At 46.7% G+C, this 22,530-nt stretch overlaps 1 long non-coding RNA gene across 4 annotated transcripts; it reads right to left on the reverse strand.

Moving 5' to 3' along the window:
• Nucleotides 1-3,833: 3,833 nt before the first annotated feature.
• LOC110343286 lies at nt 3,834-20,787 on the reverse strand. 4 transcript variants are annotated; one of them, XR_002385524.2, is made up of 5 exons: nt 20,655-20,787; nt 14,454-14,541; nt 5,381-5,602; nt 5,005-5,109; nt 3,834-4,400 (listed from the first exon to the last, which is right to left on the reverse strand). It is a non-coding gene; the product is annotated as an uncharacterized LOC110343286 (long non-coding RNA). The 4 variants fall into 4 exon arrangements; XR_002385526.1 differs by lacking the exon at nt 20,655-20,787 and adding an exon at nt 18,358-18,422; XR_002385523.2 differs by lacking the exon at nt 5,381-5,602.
• Between the last annotated feature and the right edge of the window lie 1,743 nt (nt 20,788-22,530).

A 22,530-nucleotide genomic window follows, 5' to 3' on the forward strand; every position in this document is an offset into this window, starting at 1 on the left:
TGACAGAGACATCAGACAAGATGTCACACGGATGGAGGAAAAGCATCAAGAGCAGTTTGATGTCCAGCCTGGGGCTCTTTGTTCACAGGAACTTAAATGGAGCTACTTATGCAAGTCACATAGCGTTACAGTGACTCAGACAGGAGGGAGCTGGTGTGAACTAGGGCTGGGGGTAGACAGAGCTATGATCGCGATGGTTCCGGTATGCTGTTTTCCTTCTTTTGCTGCCAGGGTTACCTCTGGTCTTCCCGTAGGTACCCATGCCCTCAGTTCAATTCGGTCAGTCAGCACGTGTTGTCGTCCGTGCGTTCTCCACGGCCACTCATCTAACGTGGCCCCTACTGTCTGTCACCCTCTCTCTCTCTGAGCTGCATTAGTTAGAATGAGTCCAGGCCTTCGGAGACACAAACACGAAGGTGGAATAAGAAATGCAAAATGTTCTGAGTGTTGATGGGGGGAAGTCCTTCTGTGTGTATGTCAATAAAGCACTGTTGGCCAATAGGGAAGCAAAATAGGTAGGACTAGGCGTCTAGGAGGATTCTGGGAAATGTAGTGAGGAGAGTCGTCGTCATGTGATCTCCCGGGAGCAACGGGCGCTTAGGAGTGAGTCCTCAAAGAGATACGTCCTTATAAAATATGTATTAGTAATTATGGGTTAATAATCCAAGTCAGAGCTAGCCTATTAGATACCACAACAAACAGCCAACAGCTTCATAATTAATATTGTGTCTTGTGTGTTATTTGGGAGCTGAAAGCGGTAACAGGACCCGGGCGGCAGCAGGAAGACTAAACGCTAGAGTGTGATGGCACATGCCTGTGAGACCCGCCCTCAAAAATGGCTGAGCTAGAAGGATCTGGAGTTCAAGGCCAACCTGTGTTCTACAGTGCAGTGCCATCTCAAAAACAAACGTGGAAACTCATATTAGAGAAAATACAGGAGGAGTTAGGAGGGGCAGGGAAAGAGGGGGAGAGAGAGCGTTAAAATGAGGTAAGGGGCTGTCCAACTGCAATGGAGAACAGTTCCAAATAATGAAGAGACAGGGGAGAACAGGAATGAGGGATCAAGGGAGGGGAAAGGGTGGTGGGTAAGGAGAACAAAAGGGGGAGGAATAGATGAGGGGTCTTGCACCAAGATATGTGTCTAAGAATAATGCAAAGCCAGGATTGATGGGACAGGTCTATAAAGCCAGTCCTCAAGAAGGTGAGGCAGGAGGATCACAATTTCAAGGCATGACTGAGCTATAAACACTTTTGAGGCTAGCTTGTGCAACTTAGTGAGACCTTGTCTCAAACCAAAAAGTAGAGAAAAGGCTGGGCATGTAACTCAGTGGTGGACTGCTTGTCTTGCATGTGTGAGGTCCTAGGTTCGATCCCAGCACTGTCAGAATAAAAGAAAATTAGTAAGAGGGAGACAGGCAGATGGGGAAGGGAGTGAGAGCAGGAAAGAGAGAAGGAGAGAAAGACAAAAACTTTCAGCATGTCTTTCAAAAGACACCCAAGCCAATGTTCACCATCAGTGAGTGGCAGATTGCTCTAATATTCCTGCCTCCCTCTTTATTTGGCAGGGAGCATCCAGAGAAGCATGGTCCTAAGAGTAAACAGTGATAACTCTGTGTGGCTGCATCTCCAGTCACTCCACACCAGCAGTATGAGATCTGGGAGGCTTAGCTTCGTGGTCCCACAATTCTCTTCATTGCTCCTTAACTCCCAGACAGTGTGTTTGTACTTACTTACTTGATTCTATCCCCGAACTAAGATGCGAACTTGATGACACAAGAGGCCTGCTTGCTTACTCGCTTCTGTATGTTTGGATGCTAGAACAATAGCTGGAAGTAAAGAGGATGGATGGATGATGGATGGATGGATGATGGATGGATGGATGGATGGATGGATGGGTGGATGATGGATGGATGGATGATGGATGGGTGGATGATGGATGGATGGATGGATGATGGATGGATGGATGATGGATGGATGGATGGATGGATGGATGATGGATGGATGGATGGATGGATGGATGGATGATGGATGGATGGATGGATGATGGATGGATGGATGATGGATGGATGGATGGATGGATGATGGATGGATGGATGATGGATGGATGGATGGATGATGAATGGATGGATGAATGGATGGATGGATGGATGGAGAAAGAAAAGACCACAGTTGAGAAAGCTTCAAGGCTGCTGTTACCTTGGGGGGAAAGATGAGATTCAAAGAATCCACAAAGGTAAGAGGAACTCAGATAAGAGGTCTTAAGTCACAATCCTTCCAGTCTGAGAGGCATAAATTCACTTCTCTGAAGTTAAAGTGGACGGCAGACCGCTGTGCAAAGGGAAAGATATCCTCGCCTGTCTTGATTACTTGTATCCTAGCTGTAACTAAGCACCTGAGAAGGCAACTTAAGGAAGAAGGGGATTGTTCTGGGTCATTCATTGGGGGCGTGGTTCATGGCTGGAAAGGCATGGTAGCCGGAGTGTGAGTCAGACTGCCTGTGACCATCTGCCTCAGAAGGACAGTTGTGGCTCTCCACCTGCTTCTTTCTTTTTGTTCAGTCAAGGACCCCAGTCCATGGGGTGGTGCCACCCATGTCCAGGATCCATCTTCCCACCTCATTTAAGCCTCATTTAAAGGGCGCTGGAAATGTCCTCAGATGTGCCCAGAGGGGTGTGTCCCAGATGATCTTAAATCTAGTCAGGCTAACAAAGACGACTAATCAACACGCCCTCCTTAGCACGCTCACACGCTGGTCCTCCGTGAGTGATCATTACACATACGGATATGATTAGTAATGCAGGCCACCTCACACAGACATTCCATGAGCAGAATGCAATTGTGTGACTCCCTTCCTGGCCTGACACTGTAACACATTGAGAGCCGGCCTGCTGCCTAAACACCACTGTTGAGAAGACCAAAGACAGCAGGGCTTTCAGTAACTAGGGCATGGAAACCTGAGAAGAAGGTGGCCTCTCTGTAAGTCTCTGTACGAATCTAAAGTGATTTTCCTCCCAGATAGTAAGAACATAAGAGCCCAAAGCCTGTGTAAGCTGTCTAGTCTTGGTTGGGAGAGGCTTTCTGGATTGCAAGGGCTCCCACTGGTACAACAAAGATTCCGCTGGCTTGTGCAACAAGCCACAAATTTAAGTGCATGTGATCACATCACCAGGACTGCCCAGTGCATCCTCCAAAGGAGCCTGAAGTTTTCAGTCCAGTGCACCCACCGTTTTCAGCCAGTGCCACTGCAGGTCCCTAAGCACACGAATAAATGTGGAATATCAAAAGAGGCTAATAGTCCTCGGCAGAGGATAGGACCAAGGAAAGCCATGGCTTTTGATGGGCCACAGGTCATTCAAGCAGCTCTTTGGCTCAGCACCCATTAACCAAGGTAACCCAAAGCCCCGAGCAGGACATGAGACATTCCCTGCATGGATAAGGGGCCTACAAGCGTTCATCATCCCTTTCCTTCCTTGATCAATGTGCCGTACGTACTTTGATCTGACATGTATACGTGGCTTCATAGTGAGATTTTATGCAGAGTCTGAATAAACAGTTTCAAAAGCACTGATTAATTATGCTAATATGATAGAACATTCTATCTTAGATAAAAGGTGGGCTTCTCATCTAAGATCCACTAATGCAGTACCCACTCCATAACACTCCAAGGCTATCTCCAGAGTGGGACAGACGTTTAAGGCATACCCTGGTCTGTAGCTCTTGATGGGAAAATTACAATGAAAGTCTACTGAATTCTGACTCTGCTGCAAGCACCGGGGACAAGAAGGTCAACTCTCCCACAAATAACTTATAAAATAATAAAAGGGAAAAGCATATAAGCAATGTGAACATAGCATGCTGAATTATTTACAGTATTTCACTTGCACAAGACAGAATACCCTGTCCAAATACAACATAGGCATCAAGGGAGTTTTACCTTATTTCACATGCCCAGAAACCTGGAGAAAAGGCTCCTAGGCTGTTTCTGTACTTGAGAACAGCAGCAATGTGGCTTACTCTCTGCTCTCCTCATGAGGTTCCCCCCGCCCCTCCTGCCCCACCAGCCCCCACCCAGGGTGCAGACTGCTACAGCACCAAGCCTCTCGTCCTCGGAGAACTACATTCCAAGGCAGAAATGAAAAGAACCGCTCCTTTGTTGTCATGGGGAAAATGCTTTCTTAAGAATCCTGCTGCCTGGTGACCATATTATTCCTTGGGGCAGAATGAGATCACGTCCCTAGACCTTAGCGACGAGGCATGCTGGGAAAGGAGGATGGGTATTTTCAGGCTTGATTGACGGAGGTCGGTCGCAAGTGAGCAGTCAACATGATCTGGCATGCATTCTGGGTGAGAAGGTTGCAGCCGTTCACAGCAAGCCGGAGTAGGCACGCCTTAGATAGAAACTGAGGAACAAAAGGACTTGGTGAGGGGACGATGAGGTCAGAAACAGGGTGTGACCTGTGGTTCTACACGGAGGATCCGGACGAGCGAAAGCCTGGGAGCCAGGCAAGAAGTCATGGGCGCCAATTCAGGCTGATGGGAGGACCCGATACAGGAAGTCTCCAGATGCTTCAGGGGACTGCTTTCAAAAACCCTGTGACGTTGTGTCCAGAAGCCCTGAGCCTGCAGCTTAGGCCAGAGATAACAAAGGAAGCAGGAGCCTAAATCCAAATGCAACTGTGCTCTGCTTGGCTGACACACAGTGCTTGCGTTCTAACTGTGGCTGCAAGTGGGGGAGGAGTACTTTCTGTCTGGCTGGACACTAAGCCAAGACTCACTCACTGGAAGCCAAGCATGAGCCTGTTGGGGACACTCCATATCCAAACCAGAACCATCTTTCTATTCTGTGCATTTAATTTGCAAACAGGCTTTTCGCTCAGAGAACAGGATCTCTGACAGCATTAGCTTACAAGTCAACTGTCTGGGCTGGTCAGATGGCTCAGTAGTTAAGGGCACTCTTGTTGAGCTGCTCCTCAAGAGGACCCAGTTTCAATTCCTACCACTCACCTGTTGGTTCACAACTGGCTGTAACTCCAGTTCCGGGAGACCCAAAGTCCTCTTCTGGCCTCCAGAGTAACCAGACACACACATGGTTACATCCAGCCTAAACACCTGTACAAATAATAATAAGAACGATAATCATTAATAACAATAAATATTTTAAAACCAATTGTCTTCAAGAAAAGACAACGTTCTTCCTGACACTGCTAACAGAAGTTGGCTTGGCTGCACCCTACAATGTTCATGCTCTGAAGTGCAGGATTCGTGTAAGAAGGATTGAGGAACAGACGCATGGTGATGAGAGGACAGAACCCCAGGGACCATGGGAAAGCGTGGGAAAAGGAAGGTCAGAGTTAAGAACGAAGTAAGAATCAAATGGTACCTCAGACGGGAAGGAAGGAAACGTGGAACCAAGCATGGGCGATGGCGACTCTTCCAAATGCAGCTGAGGTGCATCTCACTGAGTCAGAATGGTGCGGTACCCTGACTTGGTAACACACTGGGGGGTGATGGTGTCACTTTGGGTGAGTAGTGAGGACTTGGGCGGGTCCTGTAGTTGGCGGCGGTGAAAGCGCACACAGGAAAATAGAGCGCAGAGATAAATCTGCACATGACGTAAGAGAATGAATAAGAGGTAACAGGGATTAGAGAGGGTACGGAAAAAGAAAGGGACCAAGGTAAGATATCCCAGCCTATGAAGGACTGGGAAAACCATTCTGAAGATAAGGAAGGGAGAGGGAGCCACCTTTAAAAACGAGTATTGAATTACAGTAAATATTGCTACCAGAAACATCCGAGTCAGGGTATATACCATTCAAACGTTCCTGAGGACTCTCTAACTCTGTTTCTGATGCCCTTCAACTCCATGACAAATGAAGAGCTAAGGGAACCTGCTGTATTCACTCACTCACAGCCACAAAGCACGTTTTTAAACCGGGGTGGGTTGTTGTTGGTGTTTCTTATCCTGCCAGTTCCTGCCATCCTTCTCAGCCCCAAATAAACACACGGATGCTATACTAACTATTAAACTGTTGGCCGATGGCTAGGGCTTCTTATTGGCTAGCTCTGTCTTAATTATTGACCCATTTCTATAAATCTATGTATTTCCATGTGGTCTTGGAACACCAGAGAACACCTGACACATCCTCCTGGTCTCCACATGATGCCTCTTTTTCCATCTCTCTCTCTGTCTACCTTTCTCAGAATCCTCCTTATCTCCTAGCCCCTCCTATCTTCCTGCCTCTACTGACCAAACAGTGTTTTATTCGGCAAACAATGAGAGAAACATACATACAGAAGGACATCCCCCGTCGGCAAATGACAGCACCCAAGAGCACTGGCAACACTCCCAAGAGATCAAATGCCCTCTGGTGGCCACCCTCTCCTGGTTATCTCCCACCTTTCTAGAGACCTAATCTATGCATGTGACTTTCAACTCTCTCTGGGCTCACAGGCAGGTGTGCTTAGGACACAGGGTACCATCTGGATATGGAAAAGCAGCAAGGATGAGAGCCCCTGTCCTTTCCAGAAACCGAGTTTAGCACAATTTTACTTAACTCCTTGTGTCTGAGCAGTTAGCTTATGTTGCATGTGTAAGGAAAGTTAGTCTCTTGACAACATATCTCAGTGTATGTGTTGGGAGAAAAAAACAGGCAAATCTGGAATGCCTGCAAAATGTACAAGTGAGTGTTTGAGACAGGGTAGCCTTGACTATTTTTCCCAAAAGGAATCAAAGGCTTATGTTACCCAGAATGAAAATAACTAATGCATAATTATTTTCCTTTTAATCTTGTTCCCTGTGGTGGAAATTTACATATGATGGAGAATTGCAATCCATGCACTATGTCACAAAATCCCCATGTTTATGATCTCCATGGCAGCACCACGCAGGCCCAGACAGGCTGAGCAGTCCCTGAAAGGATCCATCTTTCATCTGGCAGCATTGAACAAGTCGCATTCGTGGCTGCTCAGAGTTCAAATCCCAGGTGTGTGGTGTGGCTGTCAGGATTGGTAATGTAAGTCTGCCAATTACCATGTGCTGGGATGAAGTGTCTTGAGAGCTTCCTAACATTTGAATAGTAGATCTGGCTCTACACTGAAGAAGGCACATTTGGGAATATTCTAAAATTATTCTGTCAGTAGCAGACACTCTTTTTGGCTTTGGGGAGCACTTTTGTTATGTCCTGAAACATATTCGCTAGTGACCCCTATGGTGCCAAGACCATGGTGGCTGAGCCATGAGTGGGCTCACCCATGTAGGATTTCCCCAGCCTACCCTCAGGAGCAGCAGACAACAGAGCAGCTATGCACAGGACTCTCAAGGCAAGGCTGGGCTTTTCCAAAGAGAGAATTCTATGGCTGACTGTGAAAGACAGTTTGAAAGGTGAAAAGAGAGCCCACAGGTAGGGAAGTATTTGGAAGCCACATATCTGACAAATGCTATATGTCTAAAACATGCGAAGAATTCTCAGATGTCAACAGGAAAACAAACAATCCAATTTTAAAATGGCCAGAAGATATGAGCAGATCCTTCACCAAGGAGACAGAAGGCTAGCAAAGACAGGAAGAGTTATGTCACTGGCCAATAAGAAAACACAAATAGAAGCCACAAAAACATGCACCTACCCATCTCTTAGAAAATTTTAAAAAAATAATGAAATAATAGTAAACACTAATGAAGATAGAGAAAGTGGGTCTTACACACACTGCCGATAAGAATATAAAATGTTACAGTCACCATCGTACGTAATTTAACAATTTCTTATGAAACTAAATAATCACTTCCTATACAGCCCAGTCATTGCATATTTATCCCAGAGAAATGCTAACATATTTTCAATTAAAAGCCTATATGCAAATATAAACAGCTACTTTGTTCATGATTACAAAATATTTGAAGGGTATATACTAACTGGTAAGTGAATGTTAGAACAAATTCTGGTATATACATTCAATGTAATACTACAAAACTAAAGGATAGCCGGGTGGTGGTGGCGCACGCCTTTAATCCCAGCACTCGGGATGCAGAGGCAGGCGGGTCTCTGTGAGTTCAAGGAAACAAGGAGGACCCCAAGAGAGACATACATGGTCCCTCAGAGAAGGGGAAAGGGACATGATCTCCTGAGCTAATTAGGAGCATGGGGGAGGGGAAAGAGAGTTAGAAAATAGAGAAGGGGAGAAGAGGAGGAGAGAGGAGGACATGAGGGAGCAGGAACATTGAGTTGAGGGAAGAATAGAGGAGAGCAAGAGAAGAGATACCATGAAAGAGGGAGTCATTATAGGTTTAATGAAAAATCTGGCACTAGGAAAATGTCCAGAGATCTACAAGGATGACCCCAATTAAGAATCTAAGCAATAGTGGAGAGGCTACCTTAAATGCCCTTCCCCGATAATGAGATCGATAACTACCTTATATGCCATCCTAGAGTCTTCATCCAGTAGCTGATGGAAGCAGAGGCAGACACCCACAGCTAAACACTGAGCCAAACTCCTAGAATCCAGTTGCGGAGAGGGAGGAGTCATGAGCAAAGGGGTCAAACCAGGCAAGTGAAACCCACAGAAACAGCTGACCTGAACAAGGGAGAACTCATGGACCCCAGACTCATAGCTGGGAGACCAGCATGGAACTGCTCCACACCCCCTGAATGTGGTTGTCAGTAAGGAGACCTGGACAATCTATGGGGCCTCTGGTAGTGGATCAGTATTTATCCCTAGCATACGAGTGGTCTTTGGAAGCCCATTCCACATAGAGGGATACTCTCTCAGCCTAGACACACAGGGGAGGGTCTAGGCCCTGCTCCAAATGATAAGACAGACTTCTAAGATCCCCCATGGAAGGCCTCACCCTCCCTGGGGAGCAAAAAAGGGATGGGGTAGGGGGCTGATGGGGATCAGGGGAGGAAGGGAGAGAGAGGGAACTGGGATTGACATGTAAAAAAAAGCTTGTTTCTGATTTAAATACAAAAAAGAAAAAAAAAACAAAATTACAATTAGACTCTGTGACCCTAAGCATGTTTCTTATCTCTCCAGATTTCCACATCTGGATAATATTAGTATAATGAAGTAAATAAAAAAATAACTTTATGACCTGCCTGCCTTTGTGGAGAACAAATGAGACAGACAATTATCCCTGGGTCCCCTCCTAATCCCTCAGTAAATGTTAGATGCCAATCATGTTGATGATGCTGATACACACTGGTCTTTATTCCATCCTTCAGGTGAAAACAGTGTGTTTGGTGCTCTCTATTTTCCTCTGCAGGTCCATGTAGCTTTATGGTCAAGGATATCAAACATTAGGTACCTTAGCTCGGTTTGCAAAAGGGCACCCTTTCTAGGAGAGACCAACTGTGCAACCTAAGCCTTTGGCAAAGATAAGCTAGGTAGACCCCCCCATTCCAACATGCATAAGCCACGAAAACTATGCAGGAAGCACCCTGCCCTGACTTTTAAAACCAATTGTTAGCATGCCTATCACAGCAACTATATTATTCTATAGACAGAACCAGGAACAGGACAATAATTGGAGCAAAAAGCAGGACTTGTTTTCTCATTGATTCATATCATAATATGGCAAACTGCTAAGACACTATCGTCAATAACAATATCCCTGCACATGTGCTCAGAGTAGATTAATTCTGCCCAAACATGGGTAATGAGCATGAAACAGCCTCGTTGAAACAGTCCCTCTTGGAACACGTATGTGTGGAGATGGATGGAGCAGTCTACGCAAACGATGCAACCTGTGGCTGAAGAGGCACTTATCACAGGATTGCTTGGACTCTGGACCATGTTTACCCTGTAAATATGCAAATGCACTGTGTAAATATTTAGGCTCCATTTAAAAGAAGAATGAGGTCTAACATGAGCAAACTAGACTTCCTTCTCCAGATGTGGGTTACATCCACTGCATGTATATGATTTATGGACTTTCTGAGAAAGGCAGGACCACAAGAGACCTGCTGAACTGTCACCTGTGCCTTAACAAGATCCTCCAGTTAACCCGGGACACGTTAAGTCGGAAGAAGCATTGCTCTAAAGAGTCCCAGAAAGAGATGGAGATGGTGATGTTCCGAATGGCTGCTTTTGGTAAGGAAAAACACATCACTATAATAAACAAGAAAGAATGCTGAGAAAGAGAGGGCATGTGGTATTTTTTAAGCAAACATTCACTGCAGGCTTATTACAGGTCTGGAACCATGATGCATGCAAAGAATAAGGCAATGAAAAAAATGAAATATCATAACACCAAAGCATCAAATGGAAAGCAAAATAGGTATGTGGCTTGTCACGTGATGGCCAGTACTATGAAGTCAAATAAAATGACGCTTGGGGCTGGAGAGATGGCTCGGAGATTAAGAACACTCATTGCTCTTGCAGAGGATCCAAGTTTGGTTCCAGAGCCCACATGGCAGCTTATACCTGTCTGTAACTCCTGTTTCAAGGGATTTTAGCACCCTCCAGCACCAAGCACACACATGGCACATGTACATACATGCAGGTATATACTCATACTCATTAAATAAAGCCAACAAAATCTACAAATAAAAGTAAAATGAAACTAAGAAGGAGGAAGTTTTGCAGTTTTCAACAGTGTGGTCACACTGTATTTGTGTAAGAATAAAATGCCTTTAAGGGGGAAGCTGTGTGAGTATTTGCTGGAATATGATGGCAGGAGAAGGCAACCAGAAACACAGAGACTCCAGGAGGCAAATGAAGTCATGATGAGAACGAGCAAGCAGCGACTGTTTACAGAATAGACAAAGACTCACCGATAGCAGGACTGTTAGAAAGGAGAGAGAGCACAAAGAAAAACAACTCCATCCCCCAAAGGGGCGTGGAAATGTAGGTAAGAGTAACACAGAGTGATGGAGGAGAAGGCAGGGGAGCCGGGAGGCATGAGAGCCCTCAGAGTCGTTTCTGTCTCCTAGGACAGAAATCAGGCTTGTCAATGGATGGAGAGTCTTAGCAGTGTGGGGAGATAAGGCGGGGCTAGAAATGACTGTGTAGAAGACAGAACACACGTGTGTCTGCAAAGCAGTAGTGGACATGTACGTGCCACAAAGCAGCATCTGTCTGCTCCCCCAGCCTCATATATATATATATATATATATATATATATATATATATATATGTTTATTGAGTTGTATAGTCTTTGGATTTGGTTAATTTGGGTATGTGTTTTTTATTTGTAACTTTGTATAATAAAGTTTAAAAATTTAAATTCATTTATGAGAGGTGGGGTAGACACATAAGAGTGGAGTTATGAAGACAGCGGTGTATGAGCTGGGCTGGACCATCCGGTATGTTAGGCGCCATCTACATGAGGCAGACGGTAGAGGAAATGACTCCAGGGAGAGACAGGACTGAACATTGTCAGGCTGGCCGAAGGAAGGCGCATATGGTAAAGAGTCACCAAATGCCCTGGTTCTCGTGATTAAGTGAGAGAAGGTGGCAGAGAATTCAAGGATAAAGTGGGTGGTTGTGTCAGTTACTTTTCCCATCTCTGTGTCAAAATACCTGAAGAAAGCAACTCCGGGAAGGAAGGGGACACTGGCTACATTATGGCAGTAAAGACAGAATCATGAGACAACTGATGTCATTTCATTGCAGTCAGGAAACAGAGAAACAAGTGCTTAGCCTGCCTTCCCCATTTAGTCCAGGGTCCAGCCGTAGAACGGTGCTGTCCGAGCTAACGGTGAATCTCCCCACCTAAGGAACCCAATCAGAAAATCCCCACAGACACACCAGGACATTTGTCTCCAGGGTAATCCCACATCCTGTCAGTTGATGTACTATCAAAGCGGTACTGACCATCAAAGCGGTACTGACACTATCCGCTACCACAGTCGTTGCAAATTTCTTATAAGGCAGTGGTTCTCAACCTTCCTAATGCTGCGACTCTTTAACACAGTTCCTCATGTTGTGGCGGCCCCCAAGCACAACATGATTTTCATTGCGACTTGTAACTGTAATTTTGCTACCGTTATGCATCGTGATGTAAACATATATGCGATGGGTACGGTATCGGATATGTGACCCCAAAGGGGAAAGCCCACGGGTTGGGAACCACTGTTATGAGGGATAGGATAGAGTGTGCAAGACAGTGAGAACCAACCAGAGAGTGAGGAACAAGGAAAACAGCCTTCCTTTCTCTACCGTGTCATCTAATGCTGTTAGGTGACAAGGAGAAATCCAAGCACTTAGGGTTGAACAAGTGCCCGTCACATAGCAGATGTTCAGAAACATGGCACAGGATGCCCAGTAACAGCAAATAGCTCCTATTAAAAGCTCAGCAAACTGTAGCATGACCTTGAGTGATAACTATTATTGCTCTTAAATGCCCATGTGGGGAAGGAAGTCTATATATTCAACCATAGGCACCATCTGGAGCAGATGGAGGCTTTCCCACTCTGTCCAAACAGCCACCACCAGCTTCCCTCACCAACACTGACTTGACAGAGACATCCCTGAAATCCCACTCCCAACCGCCCATCACCCCCACAGGCTTGGTCTTTGCCTCTACTTCCAAGCCTGAGACTAGAAGCCTACTCTGAGGGGAAGTCTCCATAGCAAGGATAGGACTACTGCTGTGTTCAGGAATGGCAAGTCTTTATCTAAATAATTGCTTTTTCCCATTCTGAATGCCATATGCTAATAAAAAGAACATAAAGCAACATCTGGATTGTAGCTAATGATAGATATGATCAGTTTCCACTTAAAAGTTATTTCCTCTAGGGCATCCTCCCTGGCATCATCAAGACTGCACGCACCTCAACCAACACACATTCCCTTGTCTCGGAATCTTTCCTCTCATAGCAATTTTCAGTACTGTTATGTTTTCTTGTCACTTCATCCTGTGGGAAAGACTCTACAGTGACCCCAATGACTCTTACTTCATGTTGTTAGGGTGTCCTTTCGCTTGCCAATGAGCAAGACCTGTGACCTGCTTCTAATCAACAAGGTGAGGGAATGTCACCCTCAGTACTAACACTCTGTGACATAATACTGTATTGGCAGACAAGGGAGAAACACCCCTGATGCCAGCTAGAGGAACAAATGGGGGTCCCAGAGAAGTCCATACGGCATGGCGGCGGGGGATTTCCAGCTAACTTAAGTGATTCCCAGAACCCAAGAGTGGAATCTAGCCAACAGACAGCCAAACTCCAGGGCCACAGCCATCCCGTCGGAAGAGAATTCTGTCAGCAAGCTAAGCAAGGTTCAAAGCCAACTTTCCTTGAGGCAAGCTTCCAAAGGAGAACACAGATCAGTAGGCGTCTTGCCTGCAACCTTCATGCTGTCAGTAGGAAGCCGGCTGTGGTGGTGAATCTTCATTGACAGCTTGATTGGACTTGAGATCACCATAAAAGCACACCCCTGGGTTTGTCTATAGGAGATTTCCAGAAAGGCTTAACTGAAGAGGAAAGAGTCTCTAAATATGAACAGCGGCATCTGACTGAATAGTGAGGAAAGGGGTAGGAAGAGAGGTGAACATTAGCACCCATCTCTCTCTGCCTCTCTCTCTCTCTGCCTCTCTCTGTCTCTCTCTGTCTCTCTGTCTCTGTCTCTGTCTCTGTCCCTGTCTGTCTCTCTCTCTCTCCCCTCTCCTGCACAGACATACTGTGATGGCTGTCTCACATTCCTCTCTCTCTCTCTCTCTCTCTCTCTCTCTCTCTCTCTCTCTCTCTCTCTCTCTCTCTCTCTCTCTCTCTCTCTCTCTCTCTCTCTCTCTCTCCCTCTCCTGCACAGACATACTGTGATGGCTTCTCACATCCCTACCTTTCCACGCTTTCTGCTGCTGGCTAGAGTTAACACACCTCCCTGTAAAGTTCATTCACGTATCTGTTCATCAACAAAGCTAGGCAGGAATGAGAGAAAACCACTCTTTAAAGCCTCTAAGTTTGTCACAACTCCTTAGTCAACAACGGAAAACTAACACATATCCCCTACTAGACTCTGAGCTCTAAGTGAATAGACTACACCCATATTACCCCACTATACCCCCAGCATCCTGTCACACTATGACCAGCACATAGACAGAATTCAACAAATACTCGTAGGATGAGTAACTGAATAAATGGGCATCGTGCCTGCAATATTCACAACCACTTCATAAGGATTATTTTAATTCCCATTTCATTCAGACTGAGAAAACATCCCTGGGACACACAGGCTGTTACTCATGCAAGATTCACACAAAAGAGCATGGGATTGAATCTAGTGCCTCCTGGAAGTGAAGCCTGAGCATGCTCGCTCCCCCAAACCAAACAGGAAAACGGTGCTAGCTTTCCACGTGGACAGAGTCAGCAGAAGCATGGCCCCTTATCCACACCCAGAGCAGACATCACTAATCGATCCCAACACACACACGGTAAGTTCATCACAGTCCTTCTCAGCTCAGCATCTCAGCAGCCCGGAACCACGGGCCACAGCTAGCCTAGAGCAGGAAACTGACTTACCCTCCAGGTTCGAAGCCCCCTAGTTGGCATTTCTACTTCCACACAGAGAACGAATTCAGAATGTTGCCAGAAAAGTCTGAGAAAGAATCTGGGGAGAAAAAAAGAGAGAAGAGTATGAAGATAGGGAGACATGCGTGCATGGAAGACGGAAAGTCGAGAAGGGAGGCCAAGGATGGGGAAACAAAATCAAGACCCAGGAACCCTCTCTGCATTTCCCTGCAGGAAACTCCATCAACAGTGCATGGAGCAGCTGAGTTCCCCGCTGGCTGACTCCCCGGGCCAGCTGACGGGTTCTTCCTTGCACAGTAATTGAACTCCACAATCAGAAGCCCCTTCTTACCACCGTGGCTGCGCCGTCCTCCAACTTCTCTCTGCACCCCCAGCTGAGGATGACAACGTGGGTGGGGCAGACTGGACACTTGCTGCAGCTGATATTTTTATGGTTTAACAACTAAATGTATGTCTGCCAAAGAGACTTATGAGATATATCCAACCTTAATCTCCAGGCAGGAAAGCTAACTGAACGAGAGGAGTGTGTTGCCATAACCAGGGTCTGGCTTTAAACTAGGAAACATACTTTAAGGTGGGGGGTGCTGGTTGACTGCGACTTCCTTTGTTAACAAACTGACTAAACCCACTGTGCTCTGGGCATTTCATAGAATGGGGTTACCAGATATATTGGGCTAACAATGCCAACTCTCTTGCCCAAGGCAAGAATCACTAATTAATCACATCTCTCTCTGCTACCTGAGTCCAAGCTTTGCCTTGGAAACGATCACATTGTGGTGCTCCAGGAAACCCATGTCAACCTAGCATTTGTAATCTCAAGAGAATACCATGTGTCCTCAAAGATGACAGACACGACCCCCAGCTGGAGGACACCAAGCACATTGTAATAGAGCAAATCTTTGATTGCTAGGTGGAGCTTGACCCTAGGCTCACAGCACCCAGATGAGAAGCCGTTCCAGGTCTCAGTTTTGTCATCTGTACAATGGACATAATAGCACCTGCAACATAAACCTGTAAAGATGATTGAATAGGCTAAAACATACATGAACCTTACAAGAGTGTGTGGCAAACATCAACGCTGGCTATTCTTCTTAAACTCAGATATGACATAATATTATAACAATGGTAATATCTAGTAGAGGAGAGTAGATACCAGACTCTGGGCTGAGTGGTTTCCTTTTGTCATTTAAAATCCTTAATCCTAAAATGTATGTATTAAGTATGTGTTTTGAAGACAGCCAAACCAGTTCAAAGGCATTAAGTAATTTTTCCAGTGTCAAATGGCTATGAAATCATAGGAACATTAGTCAATAAGCCCAGGTGTTTGAGGTCCTTGATGGAAGCCCTTGGCCCCAGCACTGCCCAGCCTCCTAAGGACAGGTGACGTTCAATGTTCTTTACATTGGGCTCAAGGAGCCCTGTAAAATCAGATGACCTTAGTGCAGCCATGGAAGAAATAGAGACGACTATAAAGCAGGCTATCTAGACACCCATTTCCCTGAATCGCTAGAGCTAAGCTGGTGCCCTGGGGTTTTCCATGCACATCCGTAAGCAGAAGCCATCCCTAACTTAAGAAATGCAGCACAGTCTTGTGTCAGAGAGCGGCATCGCCAGTCAAGGCGCACATATGACAGTGGTCCCAAGAGGCTTTGCGAAAGACGGAAAAGTCCCCTGTGCTGCCAGTATACACACACACACACACACACACACACACACACACACACAAAGCTGGCAACTACTTCTCAATTAGGAAAAGCTGGGCACAATATTTCTGTCTGTAATTCCAACAATCAGGAAACTGGGGCAAAAGGGACTGAGATGTCTAGACCAGCCCCGGTTAGATAGCAAGACCTTGTCTCAAGTAAAGAAAGAAGGGCTGGAGGGGTGGCTCAGTGGTTAAGAGCACTAAGGCCCTTGCAGAATGCCCGGATTTATTTCCCACTGCCCATGACAAGTGTTAGCAACGGCCTGTAGGTCAGACCGGGTCGGGGGTGTTGATGCCTCTTCTGGCTTCTGCGGGAATCTGTATTCACGTGTATATACGACACAAACGCATGCACACATATGCATAAAATAAAGTAAGATACTTTTTAAAATAAGAAAGAATATCAAACAAGATTGAATGGGGTGGTGGGGAGGCTCCAGATTAAATCTCTACAAAAGAAAAACTACTGACCTGAGGCTGGTGTCTTGTATCTGTATGGAATAGACTCTGTGGGCTACAAGTTTGGGTTCATACAATCCTGCCTGCGATCATTTTCAGGCATCCTGGAGGACTCCCTGCTACCTACGCCCCACCTCCAGGCCTCCATTCCCCTGCCCTGTCTCTGAGACAGGCTGGGTAGAGGGGACAGATTGAATGCCTTCTCCTACATTTGCTATATAAACCGATCATACCTATCATCCTTCCTAAGCCTCGGTCCCCTTAACTGAGGAGAGTAAAGGTAAGAGCAATTCTGCTGCATGGTGTTGTTTCTAATTCAATTCAAAACTTCCACTACCTGGCTCCCACAAACAAACTGATAGATGGTGGGTATTGCGATCTGAATTGTTATGCACGCAAGAGGACCCTACACGGAAGAATCCAGAGCTAGACTGCTCAGTTCAGAAATGCGCATGCTTGACCATCAGGCCACACTGCCACTCCTCTGAAGAGGCCTGTTCTGATGGCTGGAGATCGCACCCTTGGCTTGTTTCTGAAACATGGCCCTCTGGACTTGAGATATGACACGACCTCGTTTCTTCCAAAGTCCTACCGGTGATCAAGACAGCCCTACCAGGTAGCCGCTGTGGCCGCCATTATGAACAAGCCCTGAGAGGCCACTCATGTCTTTCTGCAGGGCCATGTCCAGACAAGCGCTTAATAGGTTCCTTTGATGAAAACTTACGGAGCTGTTAAGTCTGGGAAAGTATTCATTTTCTCTGTGCCTACCTAGCATTTGATGCCGACACTGAGCTGCGGGAAGCAAGCAGCAAGAATAATTTAATAAAAGCCAGTCGGAGCTAAAGGCAGAGGAGAGCGAGGGAAAGGGGCAGCTTTTGCACGGACTCGGTGCTGGGAGCTCACAGGCTTTTGTATCTTTGAAGCTGAATCCAGGAACATTGCCAGGACCCCCGTTGAGGGCTGGGGGTTGCCTCTGGGGAGCAGAGCCCTGGAGTTTCCATGCGGCAGTGTATGAGTCAGACTGGGGAGCTGAACAGGATTCAGGGCTTTCCGTGGAGTCCAGGCCCATCTTAGACACATGGGGAGTCCAGGCGGGTTTCTGATACGCGGGGGAGACTGACACGGGAGTGAGTGTTTGCTGACAGGCAGCTTCACCCTTTGTGCAAATGCTTGCCTTGGCATTTCTCAGTGCTGAATCAGGGAGAAAAGCTGGGCAGGGTACCTAGAGAGTGAGGGAGAGAGGAAGGGGGGAGAAGAGGAGAGGGGAGGGGAGTGGAAAGTAGGGGACAGGGAAGGGAGGGGAGGGGAAGGGTAGAGGAGGGGAGGAGAGGAGGAGAGGCCAAGCTCTAGGTTGAAGAACAAATACCACACGGAGCAACCTGAGGAGAAGGAATAGCAGAAGTGTTTCCTGAAGGTTTACCAGGTGTTTTGCGGACTCTTGTTTGCTCTGGGGACAAATCACTCAACAAGGTAAAATAAATAAATTACAGCAGAAGGTGGGGAGGGAGGGAAGGAGGGACAGGAGGACACAGGGGCAGAGGGAATGAACCTCATTTTGCTTTGCACATGAAAACCCCGGGCTAAGAAATATCCACGGTGAAGCAGCTCTCAGACGCAAATCTCAATAAGACAAAACTCTAACCCACACCTCAGTGACCCTGGGTGCTCTCACACACCTAACTTACACACCCAACGCATCCTAGCCCGCCTCACAGGGACCCACTGCGGTACCTGCTTCCCCGACTCCCTGAAACCAGGCGAACAGCAGCAGATAAGCAGGTGTAGAGCTGCCTTCACCTCCCTAGACAGATGGGGAGGAGGAGGAAGCCGCAGCCGCCAGACGGGCCCAGGTGGCCCTTGTTGAGTCGTGAATGGTGTTAATGATACACCTGACGGCGTCCTGCACAAAGAATGTTCCAGAGCTCCCCACTCCTCCCTGATGGTGGCCACTTAAGCAATACCATCTAATAAAAAATATAGTCTGTACATTGCAATTACAATTTTCTTGTAACCACATGTTAAGAAGGAGAAAGAAAAAGGCGAAATTAACTTCAATCGTGTGTTATTTAGCCCAGTATATTCAAAACAGTAGCAGTTCCATGTGTAACCAACACACAAAGTGTTGCTGAGATATTTAATTTTCACACGAAGCCTTCAATTTTAAAAATCTGGTGTGCACGGTGCACTTAAGCTGGCACAAACCTCCCATAAGTGCCTCATGTCTACTGTATTAGACAGGGCAGGTCTACAGGATGTCAAAATACAGGCAACCACAGCCTCACTCTGCATAATGAGAAGCGGCTTTTAAATTATCATGAGGGAAACTGATGATTTGATGTAATGCTCTCTGAATGTTGACACGTGTATAGAGTGATACAGCCACTGTCATAATCAGAACTCAGAGTTGTCTTGTCACCCCGCAAAGAACTCTATCTATCTACATTCAAACCCTCTTAATTCCTAACCTTTATATTTTTCTGTATGAATACAATCAAACCGTACGCAAGTATTTAGCACAGTGTGTGTGTGGACAAACTTCATCTTGTAAGACAGAAACCCGAAACTTTGGAGTTAGATGATTTTTCTACAGTCATAAAATCAAAAAGTATTAGGATCAGGCTCAGATAATTCCTTTAAAATGGAGCTCTTGGTTTCCAGCAATAACAAAAAAAAAATGGAATGGAATAAGAAAGAGGAGGAGGGAGGGAAAGAAGGAGAAAGGGAGGGAGGGAATGGACACAGGTATTTCCCAGAACCAACCCAACAACTGAACAACCAGGTCTTAGAAGGGAAGAAAATCAAGAGTTCAAACTTGCAGAGCAGTGTCTCCGAGACACGGTGTCTTCCCAACAGCCTATGGAGTGAAGCATTTTCAGCATTTTCAGACCTGACACTTCTCCACCTAAAACTGAAGTTCCCTGAAGAAACCACCTGACTGGCCCATCACGGTCATTGAGAATGACAGCCAGGACTGGGAGCAGTGGGGAGCATCGGCTCCATGCCTCCTTTGAAAGGAATGTTGACATCTGCTGCCAGAGAGGCAAGGATGAACCTGCCATCAGCACAGAGCCCAACGGTCTGCCGACAGCAGGGCCTGGAAGCCACCTTCCCGTACGACCCTGTTGAGAACTGCATCTCACCACCATGTGAACACACACACACACACACACACACACACACCACACACACACACACACACACACACACACACACGAGGCGAACGCTTCATGTAACAGAAGAAACCCTTAAAACATGTGATACACTGGCCTGTCATATTGCTTTCCTTTTTTAAAAAAATGGGTTTTTAATGCTTTTCCCTAAAAACTTGAGCATAGGAAGTACTGTCCTCAACTACAACTTCTTTCTCTCTATCTACAAAGTTTCCAGAAGGAGAGAATGGCCCCACAATGAAATTATAAAGAAGAGAACTCCATAATGTATTCTCAGAGAATCCTAGCCATGGCACTTCATATAACGCATGCCCATAAAGACATGCGTGTGAAATTCCCTTCAGCCAGGTGAGCCTGCAGAGGCTCACACACTCTCCACAGAACTGGACTCTCACACATGGGCTTGGAGCCAGCTGATTTATCTTTAGGGTGGTTCTAGTAGGTGTGGGGGAAGGGTGGGGGAAACCAGTGTGCGGTCACTGTGGAGAACAGTGTACGATGACCTCAGAACGGACCCCATCCGTGCTTCCATGCTGAAGACGGAAATAATGCCACCAACTTCCTGACACCACCTGCTCTGTGTGAGATTAAGCCTCCACGCGCAAAGAACAACCTTCTTGCAAAGATACGATGGAAGCCTGAGGCTACTGAGGGGTCTGAAGATGCCCTCTGGGGTAGCCCAAGAAGACACGGTTGGAGGGTCTTTGTGAGGTACGAGTAGGATGGAGAAGCAGTAGACTCCCAACAGCCATAGCCGAAAGCACCAGTCCCACCCCACCCCACAGATGGGCATGTCTGGGGTACTGGCAGCACCGTGGAATCACCCAGTCCCTTGAAGGTGCTTCCCAGCCTGGCTACCTGTCTTTCTGCCTCCACGTTGCCAAAGGTAAGTGAGAAACCCAGCAGACAGTCTCTCAACTCTGACCTGGCCCTTCTGGTTCCCAGCTTGGGTGCCCAAGGATGTGCCCTTCTTCACCAATGTTCTCTAATCAACTCACTTGAAAAAAAAACAAAAACTTCATCCACCTGATGGGGGACGTCCTTCTGTGTATATGTCAATAAAGCACTGTTGGCCAATAGGGAAGCAAGATAGGTGGGACTAGGAGTCGAGGAGGATTCTGGGAAATGTAGTAAAGAGTAGAGGGACAGGACATGTCAGGATGGCGTCCTCAGAAAGACGAGTCCTTATAAAAATATATATTAGTAATTATGGGTTAATAATTAAGTCAGAGTTAGCTGATTAGAAACCATAGCAAATGGCCAACAGCTTCATAATTAATATAGCGTCCTGTGTGTTCATTTGGGACTGACCCTGGCCCGGCTCTGGGACCAGGCTGGTGGGAAGAATGCACATTTCATCCTCCTCCTTCTCCTCGAGCCCAGAGAGGGGCTCGCCTCCTGTCAAGGTGTCAGTGAGAACGGATATCTAGGCACATGGGAGGAATCCAGTGAAAACGTTTTGACTGTCTACTCTGTGAGAGAGTAAAGTGCAAACCATAGGCTGGCTTTGGGCATCATGTCCATGGAGGTGGGAACAGCAACAGCTTTGGGCACAGAGCAGAAGTCTTGTTCAGTAGTGTCTGAGGGCATCATGTTCCCCTGGGCTTCACAGAGATTCAGCCCAGGTACATTCAAAGAGGCTGAGATAGGTCCTAGACATTTACTTGAGTGCATGCGTGTGTGCGTGCATGCACATATACCTGCGTGTGTATGTGTGTGTGCACATGCAGACACACATGTATGTGTGCGCATGTGTGTGAGCGTGTGTGAGTGTGTGTGTATGCACATGTGTGCACATACAGACACACATGTGCATGTGCGTGCATGTGTGTACGCATGTGTGTGTGAGCGTGTGTGTGAGAGAGTGTGTGTTTGAGAGTGTGCGTGTGTGCGCGCATGTGCACATGTGTTTCTCCAGATTCTAAGGCACAATAAATACACAATAGGACCAATAGGGCAGGAAAGAAGGAATAACATCATTTTGTGAGCACGTTTTCTTTCCGGTTCACTAAATGAAACCTTCCTACCGCATCTAAGACTCTCTAAAATGCCATGTTAGGTATGACTGTGCCCTTCCCAAAGGTGAAAAACGGAAGCTTTTGATGATCAAGAAATGCATGAAGGTTCCCGCTGTCATGAGCAATAAAAGGCTGAGTCCAAAGGTCATGACCCCTTAACCCCACTGCCCTGACCTTCCATGGGACTGATGCTCCAAGTTGGGGAATGAAAAGAACCCAAGCACAGGATGTCACTCGAGAAGCCAAGGTTGTCCCACTATAAGGAAGAATGGTGGCAGACAAGATTCAAGACTGTTCATAGCGCCCAGAAAAACCGACAGAGGCCCTGAAGGGAGATTGCATGTTGTCTATGCCTGGGGACCCACTGTCAGCCAGTTCTGTATTCCTGGCAGACCTTGAGCTGTGACTTGAAATACCAGTCTGGTCGGTTCACATTTGAGAGTCTCTCGGCGTGGTTAGTTTTCCCCATCTTTGCCTGGTCTCCCAGCTCTAGTCATCTGGGAGAATAAGCTGACGTCACAGCAAGCAGGCTTTCCTGATTTGGGCAGCCAGTTTCTCTCTTCTGAGCCTATTTGGCACTAGGAGCCAGAAGCCCATCTGGTTGAAGGGAGACCCTGCTGTTTCCAGCATCCTCTGGGACTCGAAGGCAGGAGAAACCCTATCCATTTCTACCCCCCCTGGGTTTGCTCCATGAGACTGGATTTTATTTAAGCACC

Source organism: Mesocricetus auratus, unplaced genomic scaffold (genome assembly GCF_017639785.1).
Source record: "Mesocricetus auratus isolate SY011 unplaced genomic scaffold, BCM_Maur_2.0 Super-Scaffold_100023, whole genome shotgun sequence".
Taxonomy (NCBI): Eukaryota; Metazoa; Chordata; class Mammalia; order Rodentia; family Cricetidae; genus Mesocricetus; species Mesocricetus auratus.